We start from the raw sequence: 27,153 nt of genomic DNA, 5'->3' as shown, positions 1-27,153 counted from the left end.
ACAGAGAGACACAGAACATGAATGGGGGAAGGTCAGAGAGAGAGGGAGACATAGAATCTGAAACAGGCTCCAGGGTCTGAGCTGTCAGCACAGAGCCCGATGCGGGGCTCAACTCATGGACTGCGAGATCATGACCTGAGCCAAAGTCGGACGCCCAACTGACTGAGCCACCCAGGCGCCCCGCATTTAATATAATTTAAATGGAGTGGCACCTGGGTGCCTGAGTCACTGAAGCATCTGACTCTTGATTTCGGCTCAGGTCATGATGTCATGGTTCGTGGATTCGAGCCCCACATCAGGCTCCGCACTGACAGTGTGAAGCCTGCTTGTGATTCTCTCTCTCCCTCGCTCTCTGCCCTTCCCCTGCTTGTGCTTGTGCTCTCTCTGTCAAAAATAAATAAACATTAAAAAGTAGAATTTAAGTGGAAACGTGTGAAGTCAGTCGGCTAGAAAGTAAGAATATTTATATTAACAGTATTACAGTAGCCTCAATTCTCATCAACAATAGAATAGATAAATTGTAGCATATTCATTGGAGTATTCCACAATGAGAAAAATTAAACTATGGGTAACAACATGAATGAGTCTTATAAACATAATATTGTTACAAGAAGCAAGACTTTCTGATTCCATTTATATAATGTTGAAAACTGGAAAAACTATGGTTTTAAAGGTCAAGATACAGATCAGTTTCTTTTGAGGGAGTGGGAGGGTGATTGGGTAGTGCACAGTTGGGTATATGTGGGTATATCTGGCACACGTATCACAGCCTTCTTGTGCTTGCTTAGGAACGCGAGGCAGCACTTTCGTACGATGCTGGGGGCCGTTTTCAAACAGTGAAATCACCAACTAAAAGCACAAAAATACACAAAAATCTGGCACTTAATACACTGAGAAAAGAATATGTGAACAGTATGATAGTGGAAAACGTGAAGGAAGGGCATCACTGTGTTCTCCCTCAATTGGGATAATGTGTGCTTTGGGCAACTCCCATTTTTCACTCTTCTGTGCCTGAGAATGTTTACAAATGACTGTGAAACCTAGCATACTGATTTTGGACTTAAAAATTAATTTTAGCAAGTAGATGAATTTTCCAAATACAGAATCTGCAAATAATAAGGATTGCCTGTTTATACGTGATTCCTGTACCTGAGTAAATATTTTTAGGTCAAGTATGCAAGAGGGCTAAAGATAATTTTTTGCCTCTTTGAACTAAATGTTTAAAAAAAATTTTTTTTAATGTTTATTTATTTTTGAGAGACAGAAAGAGACAGAACATGAGTAGGGGAGAGACTGAGAGAGAGGGAGACATGGAATCCAAAGCAGGCTCCAGGCTTTGAGCTGTCAGCACAGAGCCTGACGTGGGGCTTGAACTCACAAACAGTGAGATCATGACTGGACGCTCAACCGACTGAGCCACCCAGGCACTCCTGAACTAAATGTTTTTAATAAGAATTTATGTAATTAAAATTGGAGCAATTCTGTTTTTTTTTTAAATCAGACGACCAGTTTTCATAATAATCATAATTTTTGATGACAAGGTTCATGAGATTTAAAATATTATCTTCTGATTCTTTACTAATTAGGAATTCATTGTAACATTTACATTTATTTGTTTTTGCCCAGTAGCAACTGACCATTAAATTATTAATTTTCAAATGGTGTAATATATATTTTTCAGAGTAAATTCTTATCTAAGTCAATCTTTAGGAGACTTCAAATGTACCACTGTAAAAGACTGAGTTTAAGAATTAATTTTCAAGTAGCAATTTTACTCTGAAGTTATTTGCAGTGATGCATATTTCAAAAAGAAATATTTTTTAGTACATTTGGTTTTATACCCTGAACCCTTTTAACCTCTTTTTAAGTTTTTCATAGAAAAAGAAGATGTGCCGTTTTGGATTAGGTCTGGCCAGTGGTTTGTACAACTGGTGTACTGTTTTTGACAGTGATGTGAGGCTCTTGTTCCAGTCGTCTTTGCTGTATGTACAGAAAGCAATTCACATAGTAGGCTTAAGACTGCTCTTCTTAGAAACGTGCTTCCAAGAGTGGTTGGCACCTGGGAACGTGAATGGTAAATAGTTTCCTACACAGAGATAAAAGTTTCCCTAAATGATAGTGGCTTGCTGTGCTTAAACTCTTTGTGCAAACCATGGTACATAGTGAACACCTGCTTTTCTCTGGGAGTCTGGAATTTAGTCTGAGCCAGGCACAGGGCCCCTACATGACTGACCTCCAGTAAAGGCCTCGGCACCGTGTCTGTAACGAGCTGCTCTCGCGGATGACACTTCACACAGGTTGCCACAGTTCGCTGCTGGAGGACTTAAGTGCGTCCTGTGTGACTCCACCGGGAGAGGTGTCTTGGAAGCTTGTGGTCGGTTTCCTCTGTCCTGTGCCACGTGTGCCTTTTCTTTCACTTTGCTGATTTTGCTTTATGTTCTTTTGCTGTAATAAATCTCAGCCATTAAGTTCAACTATAAGCTGAGTTCTATGAGTCCTAGTGAGTACTGAACCTGTGGGTGGTTTTGGGGACGTCTGACACACTGCTTAACAGAATTTCACAGAATTTAGTATCTTAAAGCACCCACCATTGTACTGTAGCTCACAGTTTTGTTGGTGAAGAATTCAGGCATGGTTTGACTTGGTGTTGGCAGAGGTCACTTGGTGGTTTTCATCTCATATGTGGTCTGGACTGGAGGACATGAGCTTTATGCACATATCTGGCACTTTGGCAGTGATGGACAGGAAACAGTTGGAACTGTCTCCTGGTGTGCCTATGTGTGGCCTCTACCAGTGGAGTCCTGAAATGCCAATTAAGAAATCACAGTATCCTGAACAGATCATTCATTTATTTTATATTTCTGAAATAGCCTATATTTTTATTCTTAGCTAGAATAATTGGAATAATGCGTTCCATATATCACCACATATTTTATAAAGCTGTTAATTCCTTTTATGGGTCCCAGACCACCTTCTACAAGTTAAAGAAGTTCTTTTTGTTCTGCTAAATCATTCTTTGTTCATGTTAGCCATACTGTATGTGATTTTATTAACATGTAATATCTTTTCTGGGCTTTCATCTTTCTAAGGAGTATATGTTTTTATTATATCCACTTTAGAGAGAGACTGTTTCAGTTGATTTTATCATACTCATTTCCAGGTTTTTTTTTTTTTTTTTTCATTTGAAAATGAAAAATCTGACCTGCATGCAGTGTGATGGACTCAGATGCACCAGAATATTTGTTTTCCAGAAGAAGTATGGAAGCATGAATTCCGTTCGCAGAAAATATTATTGCTTTTTATGCTAGAAATTATTCTTACTTAATATGGAAGATTTTCCAACCTGTGATGAGAAATGTTTACTTGTTTACCCGGAGGTTTGTTGTTTCTAGAGAACTCTTGAAGCCTTTTTTTCATGGATAACGTGAAACATTCTTGAGTGCTTTCTGTGCCTATTTTGTGTTTTAGCTCATAGTTTGATATTTTCACATTTGAGTTCCTTTGGAACTCCTGAGTTAATGTTATTCAATTCTAATTTATTTATTTTCAGCAATCATATTTATTTTTCAGCATTAACAATAAATGGCATCTCTATTGGATATTACTGCAAGTTAGAAAATAACTTAGCTTGTATTCTATAAATTCATTTTAGCAGACCATTAAGGTGGTTTGAATGAGTTTTATTAATGGTCCCATGTCATAGACAAGGAACCTGAGGCCCAGGGTGTTTTACCAAGCTTGAAAATGTAGGTCAGAACTGGAATGAGAATAGAGGTTTCATTCTTGTCTTGTCTTTGCTATCCATGAGCATCCACTCAGTTTTAGGGGCACCTAAAACTTCCATCGTTAGTCTTGGTGTTTGAGTTTTTGTTTTTGTTTTGTTTTGTTGGGGGTCGGGTAGTTATTCTTGCTCAGAGTATGGTAGGATATAAGGCACTCCACTTACATCAGCTTTGGACAGTTGATGCTTTGAGTTTGATATCTGGGTACTCAGGGTGAATCCTAAAACCCATGGTCACATGTAGGGTGCTTTTGCTCATTTAGAGTGCTCAGTGTACATGACTGAATTTCAGCCTTGATTTCTTTTTCTTTTTTTTTTTTTTTCCAGTCTTGATTTCTGATTTAGGTTTCCATTTTCTGCAGTGGGACTGAACTCTGAAATCCCTACCTTCCTGATTCTTGCTTTTAGAAATTGAATTACAAAAGTTCCACCCACTGGCTGGAATCTTGTTCCGAAGAAAGAATCATGATGGTGCCCATCTGATTCTTCTGACCTTGTCCTGCTGAGTAGTTGGAGTACTTCTGGAGTACTATCAACCATTTCAGTGCCACTAAAGACACCGTAATTTACACTGTAGGTCACACTCTTTTGGGGCTTGCTCATACCACCTTCTTTTTTTTTTTACTCATTAGCATATATTGTAATTGATGTCATAGTGAAGACTTTCAAATTGTTTCCATCCAGGTATGCTAGTTTCTTAGAAAAATCCTAAGCTATTAATTAGATGTAGAATCTTTGCACTTAACCATGTTTTCATAGTGTCCTCTGAACTGTTCTCATTAAAATGAAATTGAGAATTCAGAATCTCTTCAAGGTAATAATTTTCAATCTGGAATTTAAAGCAGTGGTTAGAGCCTGAGATATGCCTTTTTGGGTCATTTCCAGGTGGGAACTAAGTGGAACCAGGCTATGGACGATGTTATCTAGAATGAGAAAATAAAGTGAAAAGAGTAAGGTTGAGCCTTGAGGAGCTTAATGGCCAGGGGAGAAGGTTAGAACCACAAAAGAGACAGAGAATGTGTACCCAGATAATAGGAAAAACAGGGGAGTCTGGTGTCTTGGGGGAACGAAAGAAGAGTGTTTCTATGAAATCGTTTAAGATCAGAACTGAGAAGTATGCATTAGTTTTAGTGACACGGTGCTCATTATTTTATTTACTGAAAAAAAATTTTTTAATGTTTATTTATTTTTGAGAGACAGTGCGAGCCAGAGAGGGGCAGAGAGAGAGAGAGGGTGATACAGAATCAGAAATAGGCTCCATCCAGGCTGTGAGCCATCAGCACAGAGCCCTAAGTGGGGCCAGAACTCACAAACCATGAGATCATGACTTGAGCTGAGGTCGGACACCCAACTGACTGAGGTGCCCCTCATTATTGGTTTTAATAAGAGTGTTTACTCTTGGTAAGAGTGATGGGTGGAAATTAGGTAGCATACCTTAAGGGACAAGTGGAGGTGAAGAAATGAATCCTGTTAGTGTAGAAAACTATCTAAAGTAGTTTGGGAGGAAGAGAAATGAGATGGAAACTGGATGGAATTAGATGTTTTGTTTATTATTTTTTTCAACAGGAGAGACTTAGGAACAATTACAAGCCAGTAGGAAGAATTAGGTTGAGGCAGAGGTCAAGTGTGTCCTAGAGAGAAAGAATGTTTGATATTTGATAGTACCTGTTTCCAAGGAGGCAAAAGGGATGAATAATCAAGCTGGTTTGAGCAATATTTTACAAGTTGTTTTTTTTTGTTTTTTGGTTTTTTTTTTGGTATGCTTTCATTTCTCTTGGGTAAATACCTAGGAGTGGAATTTCTGTCTTTTGTTTAACTTTATAAGTAAAGACCAAACACTTATCCAGAGTGGTTATACCATTTTATTTCATCAACATTGTATGAGAGTTTCAGCTGTTCTACATCCTTGCCAATACTTGTGTTTTCAACTTTAGCCAATCTAATGGCAGAGTAGTGGTATCCCACTGTGGTTTTGATTTGCATTTCTCTGAGATTAATGATTTTAAGCATCTTTTCATGTTCTCATTTGCCACCTGTATTTCTTATTTCATGTAGTGTCTATTCCTGTTTTGGGGGGATTATTTGTTTTATTATTGAGTTGCAGTAGTTTTAAATATATTAGGCAGAAAGGCCCTTTCTCAGACTTGTATGTTGCAGAGGTTTTCTCTTGATCTGTGTTTTGGTTTTGCGTTTCTTAATGTTGATTTTGAAGAGGGCAGAAGCTTTTAATTTTTTTTTTTTTTTAGTTTATTTTTTGAGAGAGAGGGAGAGGGAGGGAGAGCACAAGCAGGGGAGGGGCAGATAGAGAGAGGAAGAGAGAGAATTCCAAGTAGGCTCTGCACTGTGAGCATAGCACCTCATGTGGGGCTCAGAGTCATGAACCGTGAGATCATGGCCTGAGCCAAAATCAAGAGTTGGACGCTTAACTGACTGAGCCATCCAGGCACCCCTAGAAATTTTTAGTTTTAATCAAATCCAGTGTATCAGTCTTTTTTCCCCCCATGGTTTGTGTGTTTTATATACTAAAGAAATCTTTTTCTAACTAGAGTTGACAAAGATTTTCTCTAATTTTTTCTTATAGAAGTTATATTTTTTTAGCTGAGTGATAAATTTTGAGCTGGTATTTATGATCTGAGTTATTTTGTGTGTGTGTATGGTATAAATAGTTTTTATTAAAAAATATGATACCTAGTTCTTCTAGCATCTATTTGTGGAAAAGCTTTGTCATTCTGTTGAATTACTGTCACTCATTTGTTGAAAATACTTGGACCACATGTATATCAGTCTGTTTCTGGACTGTTTGTTTTGTTCTATTTATGTATGTGTCTGTCATACTACCTTGATTATTGTGGTTTTGTAGAAAGTCTTGAAATCAGAGATTATGAGCCTTTCAACTCTTCCTTTCCTTTTCTTTCTTTCTTTCTTTCTTTCTTTCTTTCTTTCTTTCTTTCTTTCTTTCTTAAAATTGTTTTGGATTTCCTTTGTATTTCTGTGTACATTTTCAAATCTATTTTTTATTGTCTAACAAAAACCTGCTGGGTTTGGATTAGAATTTTATAGAGTCCCAAGTGGCGATGGGTAGAAAAAGTGAAATGGCCTTTTCCAATCACATTTTCATTTTGGAAAGCTCACTCTTCTGACAGAGTGCTAGAGAGTGTTGGAAGACAGCAGGATTGAGGCAGAACAATTTATAGTCCAGCTGGTAGATGATGAAGACTAGAAGAAAGGCAGTGGGGGTGCACTGTAGACAAGTAAGTACTTTTGAAACCTATATCAGTTTTTAATTGTTGCCCTGGAAAATTACTACAAATTTAGCGGCTGGAAACAATACATAATTATTGTTTTACAGCTGACAGTCAGAAATCTGATACAGTTCCTGGACAAAAATCAAGGTGTAGGTCTACTGTGTTTCTTTCTCCTGTGTTGCTTTCTGGAGGTGCTTTCTTTATAACATCTGTCATTTTGCCTTTATAATTGATGTTCAGTTTTCAGTTAATTTTTGTATAAGGGTGACATAAGGGTTGAGGTTCATTTTCTTTTTCCATGTGAATATCCATTGTTTGTGCTGGCACCATTTGTTGAAAAGATTATCTTTTATTCATTCAGTTACCTTAGTGTCTTTAAAAAAAAGTCAATGAAAACTGTATGTGTAGGTCAGTTTCTGATGCTATATTCAGTTCCATTGATCTGTACCTTCCCATACCCTGATGATACACCATCCTGAATATTGTAGCTTAATGCAGTAAGTCTGGTATTGTAGGTCATTCAGTTTTTGTTCTTTTTAAAAACTGATTTGGCTAATATTCTTATCATTTGTACTTTCATGCAAATTTTAGAATGTTCTTGTCAATTTACACCTGCTCTCACTTTGATTTAGATTACATTAAATCTATAGATCAATTTTGAGAGCATTGACCTCTAACAAAATTGAGATTTCTAATCCATGAACATGAACACAGTATATCTTACTACTTTTTTTTCTTTCTTAATATGTTTTAGCAAATTTGTGGTTTTTGTGTTTAGGTCTTGCACATATGTTTCTGTATCTATGTCTAAATAATTCCTTGTTTTGATGCTACTGTAATGACACTGTATTTGTTGATTTAGTTTTCAAATTGTTGCTCATGTATAAAAATACAATTCAGTTTAGTATATTGACCTTGTTTCTCACAGACCTTTCTAAATTTATTATTGGCAGTAGGTTTTTAATAAACTTCTTAGGTTTTTAAAAACTAACATGATCACATGGAAGTCATTTTTAATGGTGAGAGGGATAGAATAAACTGTTATTTTTTTGTTGTGGAAATTTTGTTAGAAAATTATGAGAAAATAATAAAAAAAAATTTTCCCAAAAAGGAAACATTTTCAGTTAAGTCTCCATATAATTGCTCATAGATAACTTTCTGTAACATCAAACATCATTTGGTTCCAATTTTGATAAATTGCAGATATTTTTATTTATCTTTAGATTTCATGTGATAAAGAAGACATAGCCCAGGGGCACCTGGGTGGCTCAGTCAGTTAAGCATCTAACTTGGCTCAGATCATGATCTCACGGTTTGTGAGTTTGAGCCCCACATCGGGCTCAGTTCTGACAGTTCAGAGCCTGGAGCCTACTTTGAGTTCTGTGTCTCCCTCTCTTTCTGTCCCTCTCCTGTTCATCTCTGTCTGTCTGTCTCTCTCAAAAATAAATAAACATTAAGAAAAAAAAAAAAAAGAAGACATAGCCCAATTAATACATTGGGTAAAAAAATACTTTGAGTTAAGCTCAAATGTAGAAAGAAAGATTATCAATTTGTAACCTAAAAATTGAACTCAGAGCATAGATATTTTTGGATCTAAAATCCATCAAGAATTTCAGCTAAATATGAAAAAAAAAATTTCATATGCACATTGCTCCAGCTATTGATGGTAAAGAATTCAGTTTTTTAAAGAATTTTCAAGCAAGAGGGGCGCCTGGGTGGCTCAGGTGGTTAAGCGTCTGACTTTGGCTCAGGTCATGATCTCATGGTGAGTTTGAGTCCCGCATTGGGCTCTGTGCTGTCAGCTGAGAGCCTGGAGCCTGTTTCCGATTCTGTGTCTCCCTCTCTCTCTGCCCCTCCCCCACTCATGCTCTATCTCTCTCTGTCTCTCAAAAATAAATAAACATTAAACAAATTAAAAAAAAAAGAATTTTCAAGCAAGAAATTGTTATCTTTATTGCTTCATTCCATCATATTATACATATTGAAAATATTTGTACCTCGGTTTTTTAAAGTAGTCTTTCTAAAAAGTGTCATGGATACAACTGTTAAATATATGTGTGTATACATATACATATATGTGTATATACACACACACACACACACATATGCTGTGAATTATCACTGGCTTATGAAACTATTGAAAGAAATAGAGGACAATGAATTTAGTCATTTTGTGTTACTTGCCAACATTTGTTGGTTATGTGTAGAAGGGTTTTACAAAGACTTTTCTGTATTCTTAACTACAAGTTAAAATGTTTGCCACATGTTCCAAAATCAAAAAAACAAAAAAAAATGACATTACACTTGAAGTTTTTATGTCATTATAATAGTTTCTATGAATTAGGTAAATTTGAAGCTCAAGGAAAGGAAACAAGAAAAAATTGAAGAGTGCTTTGTTGATATTATAAATTTAAAGTTACTTTTCAATTTATGCAATACCCCCTTGAATTTGACATTAATAAACTGAGTTGACACAAGATTTAGTGACTTTACTCACTAGACAGTCATATTTTTTAAATTGATACGCTTTTGCTTCTGAGTTAAAGCTAAGATTTAAAAAAGGTGGTCAGTTTTGTCAATGTGGTTACATATGTTGAAGGAATGTATTTATGTGGCCCATGATCATGTTATTCGAAAATTTTAAAGTGTGTTTGGAAAAAGTTATGTGAACTGCTTTTTAAATTCTATTTGATAAATCTACCAGTTATATTCGTAATTAAAATTTAGGTTCCTAATTAAGATGTTCTGTATTTTGAAGTACACAACAAATTTCAAATTGGACTTAGTTTTAGGAAGAGCATATAAAATCTCTTAATTTTATAGTGATTACATGTTAAAATAATATTTTATTTTGGATCCTTGTAGGTAGATACATCATTAAAATTAATTTCACCCTTTAAATTTTGCTTTTTAAAATGTGACTGTTAGAAAATTTAATGTTGCGTATGTAGGTTGCAGTATATTCTCATTAGCAGCGAGCTAGATTATTGTGTTATATTGCTTGCAGGAAGGTTTGTGGGTGTTTCCTGGATGCTTGAGGTTTAGAGAAGTTTGAGTTAAGGGCAGTTTTGTCTTAATTCAGTCACTCCTAATTTCTTGATTATCCTGGTTATGTCTGCCACTCTGTTAGTACTGCATTTTATTAATGAATAATGCATTTTATCGATTAAATATGAATGTTGTGATCCAGTGAATCGAACTGGGTTGCTGGCACATGAGAGAGTATGTAGTAACACGAGATGAATTTGTGTGTGTGTATATTAATCACTGTAACTTCCAGTGAGCCGTATTAAGATACTGGTGGTGTTTAAGCCTCTGGATGGCTTGCATCCTTTCAGAGCAGTACATTATTCAGAGATCTTTTGCATTGCCACAAGTGAGAGTTGGCTGTGAGCGGCGGCCTATGCACTGTAGACTTTCTTGCAACAGCTGTCACCATTGGCAAAGGTAATGCTGGAGAAGCACTGCATTAAATTGGCCCAGTGGACGTAATTAATTCAGAGAAAGAAGAGTTGTTTGCATAGCAGGCATGCTTGGCATAGTTTGGCAGCTGGTACGATTATGTGCCTCAATTATAGGGCATGGTGGGTAGAACTGCCTCTGTTTATGGAGTGATGTGGATTGTGTAGTGGGAACAGATGGCTAAAAAATACTTGACCTTCTGATACCTTGCCATGCTAATAATGAAGATAAGTTTTTTTTTTTAAAGAATCGAAAGAAATTTTTATAAATTTGGAAAACATCCTGAATACAAATGAAAAATTTAGCCAGATTAGTCAGAAGAAATGGGTGTGTTAAAAAAAAAAATCCCTTTTATGTAACGGTTGCTAATGAAACCTCATTATTGAGAAAAATTGTTACATGAATACATAAATATATAAAATTGTTATATAAATACATAAGAAAAATTGTTTGATTCTGCAAAATCTTACATTCAGCCCACTGCGCATTTTTGCTCCATTCATTTACCTGCTTAATAATGATCTGTATGCATTTTTAAAAACCACTTTTTACCTGTGCATTTATTTGACTTCTGAATTAAAGAGAGTAATCAGGCCACAAAACTTGTGAAATTAGGATTTTTGTACTTTGGTGGCTTGCTTTATGTCTTTAGGATTGCATGCTGTCTAACAGTAAAGTCCACCAATTTTCAAAGATATGTATAATGAATGTATAATTAAATGAAGTAATTCAAAATCGAAAAACTTTATAGTTTACAAAATGTGAATTATAGAAGAATATATACAAGACTGTCTTCTTAAAACTTTATTGTACGTAGTGCAATGAAATGTGTGGGACAAGCCATAAGGCACACTGCGTATGAGTCTGGGCCCTGCTGTCGGGTTGTCTGGCTTATTTCTGGCTCCATAACTTACTTGCTGTTTGACATGGCCAGTTGTGTCTCTGCTCTTAGATTCCTCATATGGAAAATGGAAGTAATGATAACATTTATTTGGTGGTTGGTTTTAATATTTAAATGAAATAATAAATGTAAAGCATTGAGCAAAGCTCCTAGCTTGTAGTGAGTACCGTAAGCTCAAGTATTATCTATTGCTCATGTATATAATGAAATTTAATTACTTAACGGAATAAAATCATTTTAATCCCTTTTTTAAATTAATAGATTGTACTTTACCTTACATTATTACCAAATAATAACAGAATGAAGAGTATATTCCTGAAGCTTAGAGGTCTTGAATTTCAGTAGAAAGCTCAGTAAAGTTTTCCATTCTTCCCTGAAAAATTGTATTTCTTAAGGGATACATTTTAGTCTTAAAAACCAATGACTTAATCACTTTCTTGCATCACAATAATTAAATACTTCTTGAAAAGACTATAATTATCCAAATTTTTGGAATTTAATTTTTAAAAATGTTTATTTCTTTTTGAGAGTGAAAAACAGAGAGAGAGAGAGATCGATCGATCGATCCAGAAAAGGGCGGAAAGAGATGAGGTCAGTGTCCGAAGTGGGATCTGTGCTGACAGCAGCGAGTTCGATGTGGGGCTCGAATTCACAAACCCGTGTGATCATGACCTGAGCCGTAGTTGGACACTTAACCTACTGAGCCACCCAGGCACCCCTGTAATTTAATTTTTTATAAAAGTAACATATTGATATGGCTGAAAATACAAAAGATACGGAAGAGCATATAGTGAGAAGTTTTCCTCCCACTTCTGTGCTCTGTTGACCCGGTTCCCTTTCCCAGAGGTGACCAATAATTAAGATTCTTGTGTATTCTTCCACATTTATTCTATTTGTGTACAACTAAATATAATACATATATCCCCCCGCTTTTAGATATGTGGTAAGTACCTATTGATGTATTCCTTGCCTTTTTCCTTTAGTAATGTGTTTTAGGATCTGTTCTGTATCTGTATCTAAAGAGCTTTCACATTCATTTTTTAACTGCCTTGTAACTCATGTATGGATGTACTGTAATTTATTGTTTGATGTTAAATTAATCTTCCTTTGCCATTTGCAATTTTCTAGTAATAGCCTTGTATAGATCCTGTGCTGGTTCCTTTTTTCGTTCTCTTTTCTTGTTTACTCATCTTTATATGAACTGAATTTTTCTTGGCCTGTTACTTACAGGAGGCACCTGTGAGGGAAGGGCCAGAGCCCTGGGAGGTTTTTTTTTGTTTGTTTTGTTATCTTGGGTTTGTCAAAGATTTCACCAAAAGCACCATTTATAGAACAAATTGTCTTGGACGTACATCAAAATTAAAAACTTGTGTGCGTCAAAGACACTATTAAGAGAATGAAAAGACAAGCCACTGAATGAGAGAGGATATATGCAATGAATAGATTTGAGAAAGGAGTTGTATTTGGAATATATAAAGAACTTTTAAAACTGAATAATAACAAAGACCAAACATCTCATTTATAAAATTGGCAAATGTTTTTGAACACTTTATCAAAGAAGATAGCTGAATAGCAAATATGCACATGAAAAGATGCTTAGCATCATTAGTCACTAAAGAAATGAAAATAAAACCAGAATGAGATACTATTACACACCTATTAGAAAGGCTGAAATTCAACACCATGACTGGCAAAGCTGTAGAGTAGCTGAAACTCTCAGACACTCTTAGTGGCCATATGAAATGATGCAGCCATTTTAGAAAATAGTGGGTCAGTTTCTTAAAAACCGAAACATACATCTAATATATGTCCTAGCCATTCCAGTCCTAGGTATTTACCCATGAGAAATGAAAATAAATGTCCACATAAAAATTATACATGAATGTTCGTAGCTATTAGGAATAGCCCCAAACTAGGAGGAACCCAAATGTCTCTCAGCAGGCACATGGATAAACAGTGTGTGGCATGTCTGTATCATGGAAAACTCCTGAGCAGTAAAGAGCAGTAAATTACCCATATACACTGCTACTTGGTTGGATCTGAAATCAGTTATTGTTAAATAAATGTTTTTTAATGTTTATTTTTTTTTGTGAGAGAAAGAGACAGAGCGTGAGTGGGAGGAGGTGCAGAGAGAGGGGGGGAGGTGCAGAGAGAGAGAGGGAGACAGAATCTGAAGCAGGCTCTGAGCTGTTAGCAGAGCCTGACGCAGGGCTCGAACCTGTGAACCATGGAATCATGACCTGAGCTGAAGTCAGATGCTTAACCGACTGAGCCACCCAGGCGCCCCTGAAGTTAATTATTCTTTTTTTTTTCCCATTAGTTTTTTATTCTTTTTATTATTGATTTTATTTTTTTAATTTACATTCAAATTAGTTAGCATATAGCTAACTATATAGCTCAACGCCTCCATAACCCTCTGTTCTCCATATTTAAGAGTCTCCTCTGTTTTGTCCCCCTCCCTGTTTTTATATTATTTTTGCTTCCCTTCCCTTATGTTCATCTGTTCTGTGTCTTAAAGTCTTCATATGAGTGAAGTCATATGATATTTGTCTTTCTCTAACTTCGCTTAGCAAATACCCTCTAGTTCCATCCACGTAGTTGCAAGTGGCAAGATTTCATTCTTTTTGATATATACTCCATTGTGTGTGTGTGTGTGTGTGTTTGTGTGTGTGTGTGTACTACATAGTATATACTACATAGTATATACTACATAGTATATGTGTATGTATATATATATATATATATATATATATATATATATATATATATATACACTACATCTTCTTTATCCATTCATCCATTGATGGACATTTGTGCTCTTTCCATACTTTGGCTGTTGTGAATAGTGTTGCTATAAACATTGGGGTGCCTGTGCCCCCTTTGAAACAGCATACCTGTATCCCTAGTGCAATTGCTGGGTTGTAGGGTAGTTCTATTTTTAATTTTTTGAGGAACCTCCATACTGTTTTCCAGAGTGGCTGCACCAGTTTGCATTCCCACCAGCAGTGCAAAAGAGATCCTCTTTCCCCGCATCCTTGCCAACATCTCTTGTTGCCTGAGTTGTTAATATTAGCCATTCTGACAGGTGTAAAGTGGTATCTCATTGTGGTTTTGATTTGTATTTCCCTGATGATGAGTGATGTTGAGCATTTTTTCATGTGTCGGTTGGCTATCTGGATGTCTTCTTTGGAGAACTGTCTATTCATGTCCTTTGCCCATTTCTTCACTGGATCATTTGTTTTTTGGGTGTTGAGTGTGATAAGTTCTTTATAGATTTTGGATACTAACTCTTTATCTGATGTGTCGTTTGCAAAAATCTCCCATTCTGTCGGTTGCCTTTTAGTTTTGCTGATTGTTTCCATTGCTGAGTAGAAACTTTTTATTTTCATAGGTCCCAATATTTCATTTTTGCTTTTGTTTCCCTTGCCTCTGGAGATGTGTTGAGTAAGAAGTTGCTGCGGCCAAGATCAAATCCTCTGCTTTCTCCTCGAGGATTTTGATGGCTTCCTGTCTTACATTGAGGTCTGTCATCCATTTTGAGTTTATTTTTGTGTATGGTATCAGAAAGTGGTCCAGGTTCATTTCTCTGCATGTCGCTGTCCAGTTTTCCCAGCACCACTTGCTGAAGTGACTGTCTTTATTCCACTGGATATTCTTTCCTGCTTTGTCAAAGATTAGTTGGGCATACGTTTGTGCGTCCATTTCTGGGTTCTCTATTGTGTTCCATTGATCTGAGTGTCTGTTTTTGTGCCAAGAAGTTAATTATTCTTAATGAAAGAAGGCAGATAAATATGAGCACATAGTATATGATTCCATTTATATAAAGTTCTAGGATATTCAGATTAATGTATACTGTCATAAAGGAGACCATTGCGTGTCTGGATGGGATGGGGTGGGAAGTGGGGGAGGGACAAGAAGAGATTTGCAAAGTCTTAACTGGGTGGTGGTTTTTAGTTCATGATCTTGATTGTAGAGATGATTTCGCAGAAAAATACATATAAACTTATGTCAAAGCTTATTAAATTGTATAACTTCAATATATTGTAGTTTGTTCTATGTCAACTTAACCTCCAATTAAAAAAAAAGTGAAATGAACACAAGTCCATATTGTGACAGGGATCAGTGTTACAGTCCCAGACCTCAAAATTCTTGCCAGTGTGTGTTCAGTTGCAGATGACAATGTCAAGAGGGTCACATTAATAAAACGTCTACAAGTTCTGCTTTTCTCCTTTGGCCCAGTCTTTTATATGCAAAAGGCTAGAGCAGTATCCTGATGTGGATGTGTGCAGCGAACCATCTCACGTGGCTGGGTGTACTCCGTCTGTCTTGTCGTTGAGCAGTATGTACTGTGATAGTATAGATCTGTACACTTGGATGTGAACACAGTCTTAATTGATCATCCTCAGCCTTCCCAGAGAGTCAAAAGCTGGTCCCAGCACATGGCTGAACTTAGTGCCAGGTACCCAGAACAGGAGTCAAATTAACTGGAAATCTCTGTGAATCATTTTATGGGCCCTTGGATTAGCTTTATTAATGTTCACGCCTGTATCTCATATTCTTACACAAACTTCTAAAAGGTCAAATGTTGTCACAAATTTTAAGTTAAAAAACCACCTGGGAGGTTGACAGATCCAGGATTTGAAACTTTCCACCATACCATCAAACCACTCATATTCACTTTCCCTAACTTCTTCCTTTTGGAAGAACATTCACAATAGATCACTACTTTTTAAAAATAGAGAAACATTGTATTTTTCCTGTTGTTGATTTGTACTTTTTGATTAATACCAACTTCTTACCTAAATTTCTCACCCTTATAAAATTATTGGAATCGGGAAATCAAAGGATTATATTTTCTTACTGATACTGTGCTCCAAAATTTAATTCAAAAAAATCCTTAACTAGCTTTTTTGTGTGTGTTCCTTAATGCCTTTACAAAATTATTATTCCTTTTTTCCTTATGCCTTTTATTCCTGTAATTTAAATATGTCATAACTGGAACCCTGTGTCTAGCTTTTTAAAATTAAATTTTTATTTTTTAATTTTTTTAATGTTTATTCATTTTTGAGAGACAGAGAGAGCATGAGCGGGGAAGGGGCAGAGAGAGGGAGACCCAGAATCTGAAGCGGGCTCCAGGCTCTGAGCTGTCAGCACAGAGCCCAACGCAGGGCTTGAACTCACAAACTGTGAGATCATGATCTGAGCCAAATTTTGGACGCCCAACCGACTGAGCCACCCAGGCGCCCCAATTAAACTTATTTTTAACAGGGTAGATTCACATATAGTTGTAAGAAATACTTTAGAGAAATGTACAGGTTTTTAAAACTTATAATTTCAATATAAACTGAATATAGCTGATGGGGTACCTGGATGGCTCAGTCGGTTAAGTGTCCGACTTTGGCTCAGGTCATGATCTCACGGTTCATGAGTTCAAGCCCCACGTCGGGCTCTGTGCTGACATCTCCGAGCCTGGAGCCTGCTTCAGATTCTGTCTCCCTCCCTCTCTGCCCCTCCCCTGCACATTCTCTGTCTCTCTCTCCCTCTCTTTTTCTCGCAAAAATAAACATTAAAAAAAATTTTAAACTGAATATAGCTGAAAAAATAGTGGATAGATACAGAACTTAGAGTACACAGTATCATCTCTTTCCGCTAGCCCTCTGAACTCTCTGTCTACTAAATAGTTTCTTTGTGGTTCCTTGATTCCTTCATGAATTTTCTCATCTCTTGGTTTTACATGACATTTCCTGTGTCTAGAGACCTCATTCCCCATACATTCCTCTAATTAACTTATACTTGTCCTATAGGTCCGGCTCTCAACTCTTTTTTTCTCTAATTGACTCCCTCGATGCATCTCTGCAAGGTTAGGCTTTTCTTCCCGGTATTTCCATAGCAACCTGTAGTAAGATCTACAAGTTCTCCTGTCACAGGGACCTAATACATGCTGTAATAATTGCCCACTTATTTGCCCTTGTTTTTCTACACTGCATGATAATTGAGAGGTGGATAGTCTGTTATTCATCCTTGTATCCTCAGTGACTGTTAACTCCTTAAAGACATATACTTGTTTTCTCTAGAGTCCAGGACAATGCCTGTCACATACAGGAGCTGAGTAAATATTAAAGGATGCATGAGAAATTATGGAGCAGAGATGAATAGACAATGATATTTTAGTTGAATACTAATTCCACCGAATAAACAAACAGTCTATAATAAAATACAACAGAAACCACACTAGACTGTATCGTGGTTGCTGTGTGGATCTGGCTTATTAGGATTTTAACTTAGTTTTTAAAATGTTATCTTAACTGCCCAGAGAGAAATGGTATAGAAGGTGTTAGAGGATATTTGAAGAAATAATTTTTGTGAAAGGAAAAACCTGTGCACATGATTTTTTAAAACTTTTAATTGACTAGAGTTTAGCGGTGAGATATTTTCAAGAACCAAGCTTTTTTTGGTTAGCTAAAGTAATAGAGTGCCCTGTTAGGTAAATTAATAGAATGCTCTATACTATGATATATTTAAATATGTATTTGAGAGGATCCCCACTGTTACCATTTGATTAAGATAAGTGTTTTTGAGCTCATTAATTTTTAACACAGGTTGTTGCTGATGATGGGGAATCTAAAATTCTGTTTATAAGAAGACATGTCTTAATTTTAGAGATATTAAATGTGGGGAGAAAATGTGTTTCTAAGAATCAGTAAAATACGAGATTATTGTTCACCAGCGAAGAAGGTCAAAGAACTTGTCCAAAATTATAAAAAGTGATTAACATTCTGGATGTGAATTGAGCTGTAGTGTGGCTTTAGAATTTTGTGTCTTAACCAGTAGAATATAGGGCCTCACCTGTAGACATCTGTGTAGATCAGCGCATATGATAAACAACAACAACAATATAACCTCCCGTGTCATGGCATTCCAGTGAATAAACGTACTGTCTAGCATTTCCCTATAGCTTTATATTTAATTTGTGTCTGTCTCTTTGCTATTATAGAAGCAGTGCTCCCATAAACCTCCTAACGTGTGTGTATATATGAGTATTCATCTGTGGTAGGTAAGGAGAAGTGAAATGGCCAAGTCAAAGAGTATTCATAATCTGAAATCTGGTGGAAACTACAAAGCTTCCATATCAAGGCTGTGCTAATATAGTGGAGGATCTGTTTTTCCACATCCACTAAAATAATGGTGTTATTTTACCTAAACTTATGGTGGAAAATAACCTCCTGCTGTTTGAATTTGCATTTTCCAATTCAATTTGGAGAATGAGTATTATTTTGTGTTTATTATTATTATTGTCATTATTTAAAAAAAAATTTTTTTAATGTTTATTTATTTTTTGAGAGACAGAGACAGAGCGTGAACTGGGAAGGGGACAGAGAGAGAGGAGGAGTCACAGATTCCGAAGCAGGCTCCAGGCTCCGAGCTGTCAGCACGGAGCCCAACGCAGGGCTGGAACCTGTGAGCCATGAGATTATGACCTGAGCTGAAGTCGGCCGCCCAACTGACTGAGCCACCCAGGAGCCCTTGTCATTATTTTTAAAAGAGGGGCACTCCTGGGTTTTAGGGTGCAGACCTAATGGCTCCACTGCCGAGAGGTGAGGGTGTGGAGGGGGCTCTAGTGTGGGTCTGAGTGGCGTAGGCTCATCAGCATTGATGGATTACCCTAAAGATTGCTCTAAATCTAGATCCCCATTGACCTTTGTGGTACTTCTGATTACTTCTGAGTTTAGAGTCCCTGTGGATCCACTTTTTAGCTATTGTCTGTCCAAACAATTTCTGATCAACTGATAGCTTCTGATAGCTTTTTTTTTTTCCTTCTGGTTTTATTTTATTAAAAAAAATTTTTTTTTAACGTTTACTTATTTTTGAGACAGAGACAGAGCATGAACGGGGGAGGGTCAGAGAGAGAGAGGGAGACACAGAATCCGAAACAGGCTCCAGGCTCTGAGCTGTCAGCACAGAGCCCGACGCGAGGCTCAAACTCATGGACCACGAGATCACGACCTAAGCCGAAGTTGGCCGCCCAACCGACTGAGCTACCCAGGCGCCCCTTTTCTTCTGGTTTTAAAAAATTATGGTAAAATCCTTTAAAATTCCAGAGTTCTTTTTATTCCTGCAAAATTGAAACTCTGTACCCATTAAACAGTAGATTCTCATTCCCCATCTCCCTCAACCCTAGGCAGCTCACATTCTACTTTCTGTCTCTATGAATTTGACCACTCTAAGTACCTCATAAAAGTAGAATCATACAATACTTGTCTTTTGGTGACTGGCTCACTTCACTTAGCATCATATCTCCAGGGTTCATCCATATTGTAGCATCCCTCTGCGAGATTTTCCTTCCTTTTTAAGGCTACCCCATTATAAATATACCTTTTTAAACTACCCCACATATATATACCACATTTTTTCTCTTAATGGACACTTCAGGTTGCTTCTCCCTTGTGGCTTTTTGAATAATGCTGCTGTGAACATGAGTGTATAAATAGCTCAAAACCTGCTTTCAGTTCTTTTGGGTTTATACTCACACGTGAAATTGGTAGATCATACGGTATTAAAACTTAGGTGTGGAATTACCGCCCTCACATGCATTCCTCACAGAGTCATGAATGTAAAAACACTGCTACGTCCCTTTCCACAAAACAGGTTCTCTACCATACAAAACCTCAATGGATAGTATTTTGCATTTTCTTACCATCTTCTGTATAGAGCTTTATAATTAGAATGCAATGAGAGCAAATAGAGCCTTTGTCTTTGCTTCAAATGCTAAAATATGGCTAGATTCAGTTACATATTTTTTCCACATCATGCTAGTGTAAAATTTTTAATTTAGCCAAAGAATGGAGATGTATTTGTCTTTTCCAAGTTTTCTTTACTGTATTTCTAAAGTGTTTACACATACACACCCGTACACACCTTGTTAGCAAATGTATTTTCATCACCCAATTTCTTTGCTTTTTAACTAGATAAACTGGAAAAGCCTGTTATTTTTGAATATGCTCCTAGCATATGATTTGTGACCTGAGTGTGGAGAAAAATCTATTTATGTCTGTCTTTGAAGATTCAAATACTTGTAAATTCTGGTCCTTGACAGTAAGCAAGTCTGTATTTTATTAATCCAAAAACATTTACCATTTACCTACTTGCTTTGTAAGGTTCATGGAAATATTTATTGCCTCTAACTGGTGATGTTTTCTTTGTAACTTAAAAGGTATAAGGTATAAGGTATAAGGCACCTTTTCCCCACATTTAACAATGTTGAAAAAGTAGCAGAAGCATCACATTAAATTTGAATATTTTTGTTTTAGTCTTTATATTTTAAACTAACGTTTATGGAACTCTTTGTTTTTGCGAACGTATAATTTTTTGCATAAAGAAATTATTCCTCATCCCCAGGTCTTTTTGTCTATTTTCATAGCACAATTCATTTTGAAGAATTTCTTCATCATTTTATACAGCTGATAGTAAAAGCTGTACAATTATCCCTAAGTTATATATATGTATATATATGTGTGTATATATATATATTTATTTTTTTATTTTTTTATTTTTTTTTAATTTTAGAGAATGAGAGAGCACGAGTTGGGGAGAGGGGCAAAGGGAGAGAGGGAGAGAAGCTTAAGCCAAGTGTGGAGCCCAGTGCAGGGTTCAATCCCACTACCCTGGGATCATACCTGAGCTGAAATCAAGAGTGAGATGCTCACTGACTGAGCCACCCAGGCGCCCCCCCCCCCCCCCGCCCCCAGCTGTATTTATTTTAAGTAGGAAAAACAACCCTCCAAAAACAAACTCAAAGAACAGTGTCTAGTATGGTATTGGTTCATGTAAGAATGGAGTTAGGTGAGAAGGGACCCTATGGAAGAGAGCATCTATACATTTGCTTTAAGCACAGAATATCTCAGGATGCATTGTCAAATTAAATATAAAGTTAACGTTAAAAGAAAGCCAGCGTAGTGTCGCCTGGGTGGCTCAGTCGATTGAACATCCAACTTTGGCTCAGGTTGTGATTTCGTGGTTTGTGGGTTTGAGCCCTGCGTTTGGCTCTGTGCCGACAGGTCAGAGCCTGGAGTCTGTGTCAGATTCTGTCTCCCTGTCTTTCTGCCTCTCCCCTCCTTGCACTCTCTCTCTCTGTGTCTCTCAAAAATAGACATTAAAACATAAAATATTAAAAAAAAAAAAAAGAAAAAAGAAAGCCAGCGTAGGGGAAGGTGGAACCAATTCTTAAGCTTCAGAGAATGGTGCCAATACATAGGTTTCCTTTTTGGTGTTAAAATAGTTTATTTTCCTTCTGAATTTTAAGGTTTTGTGGCATGACAGCATATATAATTACATTAAAAAAACTCTATGACTTTCTTTATTCTTTCATGAATTTTTATATCATCTTCTTTTTAAACTTCTTTTTTGGAATAATTTCCAGGAAATTTGCAAAGAAAGTACCGAGAATTTCCATTCACCCTTCACCCAGCATTCCCTAATGTTAACGTCTTACATAACCATGGTGCGTTTGTAAAAACTAACAAATTAACATTGGTAGAGTATTGTTAACTAGAGCGCACACTTTGTTCACGTATCACCAATTTTTCCGCCCATGACCTTTCGCGGTTTCTGGATCCAGCCTGGCCTGCCCTGTTGTGTGGAGCCACCATCTCCATAAGCTCTGACAGTTTTGTAGCCACTGCTTTTTGTTGTCACCATTTTTTCCATAGTCTTTGTTTCCATGGCTTTGACTCTTTTCAGGAGTACTGGTCAAGTATGTTGTGCTAGATTAGGGCTTATCTGATGTCTTCTCATGGTTACACCATGGTTATGGATTTTGATAAAGAATACAACAAAAGTGGAGTATCTTTCCGTCTTCTATCAGGGTGTACTTGTCAGTGATGGGGTTAACTTCGATCATTTGCTTGTTGATAGTGGTGTCTGCCATCTTTCTCTCATGTAGAGTGACTATTTTTCCATTTCTGTTCCCTTTTCATTGGAAGTCAGTCGCTGAGTTCAGTTGATGTTCAAGGAGAGGCAAATTAAGGTCCCCCTCCTTGAAGAAGTATCTAAATATATTATTTGGAATTTTCTGTAAGGCAATACCTACCAGTCTTTCCTTCTCCCTCATGTTGCAGTTCTTGCTTAGTCATTTATTTATATCAGTATTGAGTCATGGATATTTGTTTTATATTTTGGGTTAAAATCCATTTCTGTCCTTATTTCTTTGTTGCTCACAGTGTTTCAGCTTTGGCCATTGGGAGTTCTTTCTTGTTGGTTCATGTGTCCTTTCGAAATGGCTTATCTCTTTCTTTTCCTCCTCTCTGTCTTTCCTTTTCATTTCTTTTTTTAATTTTTAAATTTTATTTTAGAGATAGTGGGGGAGAGGGTCAGAGGGAAAGAAAGAACAAGAGGGAGAGTTTGAGAGAGAATCTTAAGCAGGCTCCACATTCAGCTTGGTGCCTAACATGGGGCTTGATCCCACGACGCTGGGATCATGGCCTGAGCTGAAATCAAGAGTTGGATGCTCAACTGACTGAGCCACCTAGGCACCCCATCACTCTCTGTCTTTTCTTAAGTACTTCCTTACTTTCTGTCACTAAAAGGTGCTTTCCTGACCCAGTCTTAAAATTTTTCCAGCTCAGCTATTTCTCCTAGTATCCCTGGTTCTTGTTGACAAATTGTGTTTAGCAACCAAGCTGTGGGCTGTAGGTATACTTGCTGCTACTAGGGTGTTAGTTTTCTAGACCCTGTCAGTTGCCAGCCTTTTTAAAATAAGATACTCATGTATACTAACTCACGGATATACACATCTCTAATTATTTCTGTATGTAGCTGTTTGCGTATGTAATAAAGCAAATGAGTTCACAGTGCTGTCTCCAACTGTAATCCAGCACCATGGGATTCATTCCAGCCTTTTTCTCATGCTTGTTTGTAAATACTTTCCCAGACCTTGAGAAACCTGGCTCCCATTATCTACACTTCATTTGTCTGTTCCAAAAGTACACCTGCAAATGAGTTCCATGATTTTTTTTAAATTTAGTTTTTTATTTTTTAAAATTTACATCCAAATTAGTTAGCATATAATGAAACAGTGATTTCAGGAGTAGATTCTTTATTGCCCCTTACCCATTTAGCCCATCACCCCTCCCACATCCCCTCCAGTAACCCTCGTTTGTTCTCCACATTTATGAGTCTCTTTTCTTTTGTCCCCTTCCCTGTTCTTATATTATTTTTGTTTCCCTTCCCTTGTGTTCATCTGTTTTGTCTCTTAAAGTCCTCATACTAGTGAAGTCATATGATTTTTGTCTTTCTCTGACTAATTTTACTTAGCATTATACCCTCCAGTTCCATTCATGTAGTTGCAAATGGCAAGATTTCATTCTTTTTGATTGCCGAGTAATACTCCATTGTATATACGTACCACATCTTTTTTTTTTTTTTTTTTTAACATTTATTTATTTTTGAGACAGAGAGAGAGCATGAACAGGGGAGGGTCAGAGAAAGAGGGAGACACAGAATCTGAAACAGGCTCCAGGCTCTGAGCTGTCAGCACAGAGCCTGTCGTGGGGCTCGAACCCATGGACCGCGGGATCATGACCTGAGCCGAAGTCGGACGCTTAACCGACTGAGCCTCCCAGGCACCCCCATACCACAGCTTTTTTATCCATTCATCCGTCGATGGACATTTTGGCTCTTTCCATACTTTGGCTATTGTCGATAGTGCTGCTATAAACATGGGGGTGGATGTGTCCCTTCGCAACAGCACACCTGTATCCCCTGGATAAATGCTTAGTAGTGCAATTGCTGGGTCTTAGGGTAGTTCTATTTTTAGTTTTTTGAGGAACCTCCATACTGTTTTCCAGAGTGGCTGCACCAGCTTGCATTCCCATGAGTTCCATGATTATTAACTCTTTTCCTCATAAGAAATATAGATACCAACCAGAGTCCAGTGTTTATAAACAGTTCTTTTTGTCTTCAGCCTAACAGTATCAAGTTAAAATACCATTTTCCAAACTTACTTAGATCAGGTCCATTTTCTTCCCCCGTTATCTTCAGGGAGATTATTTTATATCACTTCTAAACATTAATTATTAAAAATATGGTGCTGCATAAAATAATGATATATGCATGATAATTTCAAATATTTGCAGAAAAATAGATAAGAAATCTTTTGTCACTTTTATTTAAAGTAATATTTTAACATGGATCCATTATAAGATTTCCAGGAAATACAGATACTTGTTTTGTTTTTCTGAGTAGTTCTCTTTAATTAGGAATTATTTTCTCATATGTCCCATGTTTACTACATTTAAAAGTCAAGATAAAACCCAAAGTCTGAAAGATATTATGAACTAATTATTATTTTTTCTAAAATAGGAAAACAGTGGTATTCTCAGATACAGTTATTCTTTCCTAGATTTGTAGAACATTAAAGACAAAGAAAAGGAGTTAGGAGAATAATGAAGACAAAGAGCGTTCCGTTTGTACAGGTCTTTAATTAATGGGAAGTCATTTCCTAAGTCAGCTAGGGAATTTTATTTACCTTCATTGTTCTATAGTTTTGAATATCTTGCAGTTCTCCTGTTAAAGATTCATTTAAAAAAGATGAGCCAAATGTAATTAAGTCACAGGAGTTGCCATTTCATCACCCCCTTAACCAAATTCAAATGATTTTTTTTCTACTTCATGTATTTATGTTCTTACAAAGTGGCCTTTTCAACAGCAAGTAAGAATTTGTTTTTGTTTTTGTTTTTTTTTTTTAATATATGAAATTTATTGTCAAATTGGTTTCCATACAACACCCAGTGCTCATCCCAAAAGGTGCCCTCCTCAATACCCATCACCCACCCTCTCCTCCCTCCCACCCCCCATCAACCCTCAGTTTGTTCTCAGTTTTTAACAGTCTCTTACCGCAAGTAAGAATTTGGACATAAAATATAAACTCTAGTATATCACTGAATATAGCATCACTGTGGGAAGCAGTTCTGTCTTTTCTTGAAATTGTTTTTAGCACTTTTACTTAAATTCTTTTTACCATTATGCTAAATTGTCGATAAGGAAATCTCCTCACTGGTGTTACATTTTAGTGTTTTCTGCGTGGTCTGCTTACGGGTCCAGATTCCTTGGCCTTTTCTTTCTTTTTTTTTTTTTTTTTAAATGTTTACTTGTTTTGGAGAGAGAGAGACAGAGTACAAGCGGGAAGGGGCAGAGAGAGAGGGAGACACAGAACCTGAAGCTGTCTCCAGGCTCTGAGCTGTCGGCACAGAGCCTGACGCGGGGCTCGAACTCATGGACCGTGAGATCATGACCCGAGCCGAAGTCGGCCGCTCAACCAACTGAGCCACCCAGCACCCCTGTATAAATTTTTTTCATAACTGTCACTAAGTATCTTCGTTTAGAAACTATTTCTCTACTTGCTACACAGTTAGTGAGCTCCTTCTCCAGGGTGCTGTCCTCATCGGTGAGGAAAAAGTATAGAAAAAACTAGAAAGCAGAGCTCCTGTCTGTCTTGGGAAGAGAATGTGAATGGTTGGGTTGTATGTTTATTTGCTTATAGGTGTATTTATAAAACAAAAGTTCATTCAGCACTTTTTATGTGCCGGGTCCTTAGGTATCATGAACATAAGATGAGCAGACAGCAAGTTATCATTTCTTGAGGAGCACCGCTGAGTTGGGAGAGGCAAGCACATAAATTTAACTATAGTACAGTGCTCCAAGAACAATGGTAGTAGGTATTTTGGGAGAATAGAAATATCATGTATCCCAGTAGGGGCAGCGATGGAAGGTTTCCTGTAGGAGTGGTGTTACCCACCTAAAGAATGTGTCAGGAGTTACCCATGGGAGAGCAGGAGAAGGAAGCATGCCTCTGTGAAGAGGGGAAAGTGGGAAAAGAGCATCGGAGAGCAGAAACAGCAGCATGCATGTAAGGAGCTATAGGTAGATCATGGTCTTTAGAAAATGGCGTACAGGTAATGAAATGGTAAGAAAAGATGCCAGAGAATAGGAGAGGGCCTGGATTGGGGACTTTTTTTTTTTTTTTTAATTTTTTTTTTTTTTCAACGTTTATTTATTTTTGGGACAGTGAGAGACAGAGCATGAACAGGGGAGGGGCAGAGAGAGGGAGACACAGAATCGGAAACAGGCTCCAGGCTCTGAGCCATCCGCCCAGAGCCCGACGCGGGGCTCGAACTCCGGACCGCGAGATCGTGACCTGGCTGAAGTCGGACGCTTAACCGACTGCGCCACCCAGGCGCCCCAAGGATTGGGGACTTTTTAATGCCATCATTGGATTAAAGCCTGGCATTGTGTACTGGAAAGATCCTTTCCATTTTTTATTGGGTTAGAATACACAACAGCATTTACTATCTTTATCGTTTTTAAGTGTACATTTTTTTTTTTTAATTTTTTTTTTTTCAACGTTTATTTATTTTTGGGACAGAGAGAGACAGAGCATGAACGGGGGAGGGGCAGAGAGAGAGGGAGACACAGAATCGGAAACAGGCTCCAGGCTCCGAGCCATTAGCCCAGAGCCCGACGCGGGGCTTGAACTCACAGACCGCGAGATCGTGACCTGGCTGAAGTCGGACGCTTAACCGACTGCGCCACCTAGGCGCCCCTTAAGTGTACATTTTTAAATGTTTAGCCTTAATGTTTATTTATTTTTGAGAGAGAGAGAGAGAGAGAATGTGAGTCGGGGAGGGGCAGAGAGAGAGAGGGAGACACAGAATCTGAAGCAGGTTCCAGGCTCTGAGCTGTCAGCACAGAGCCTGACGCAGGGCTCGAAC

At 37.3% G+C, this 27,153-nt stretch overlaps 1 protein-coding gene across 4 annotated transcripts in view; it reads left to right on the top strand.

Moving 5' to 3' along the window:
- The window catches only part of DTWD2 (DTW domain containing 2), a 230,792-nt gene that overhangs the window by 53,512 nt on the left and 150,127 nt on the right, over nt 1-27,153 (top strand). The gene's annotated exons all lie outside the window — the stretch shown is intronic.

The sequence above is a fragment of the Leopardus geoffroyi genome, chromosome A1 (assembly GCF_018350155.1).
Source record: "Leopardus geoffroyi isolate Oge1 chromosome A1, O.geoffroyi_Oge1_pat1.0, whole genome shotgun sequence".
NCBI classification, from domain to species: Eukaryota; Metazoa; Chordata; class Mammalia; order Carnivora; family Felidae; genus Leopardus; species Leopardus geoffroyi.
Note: the sequence above shows the minus strand (reverse complement) of the source record. Positions and strands in the feature narration are given on the sequence as shown.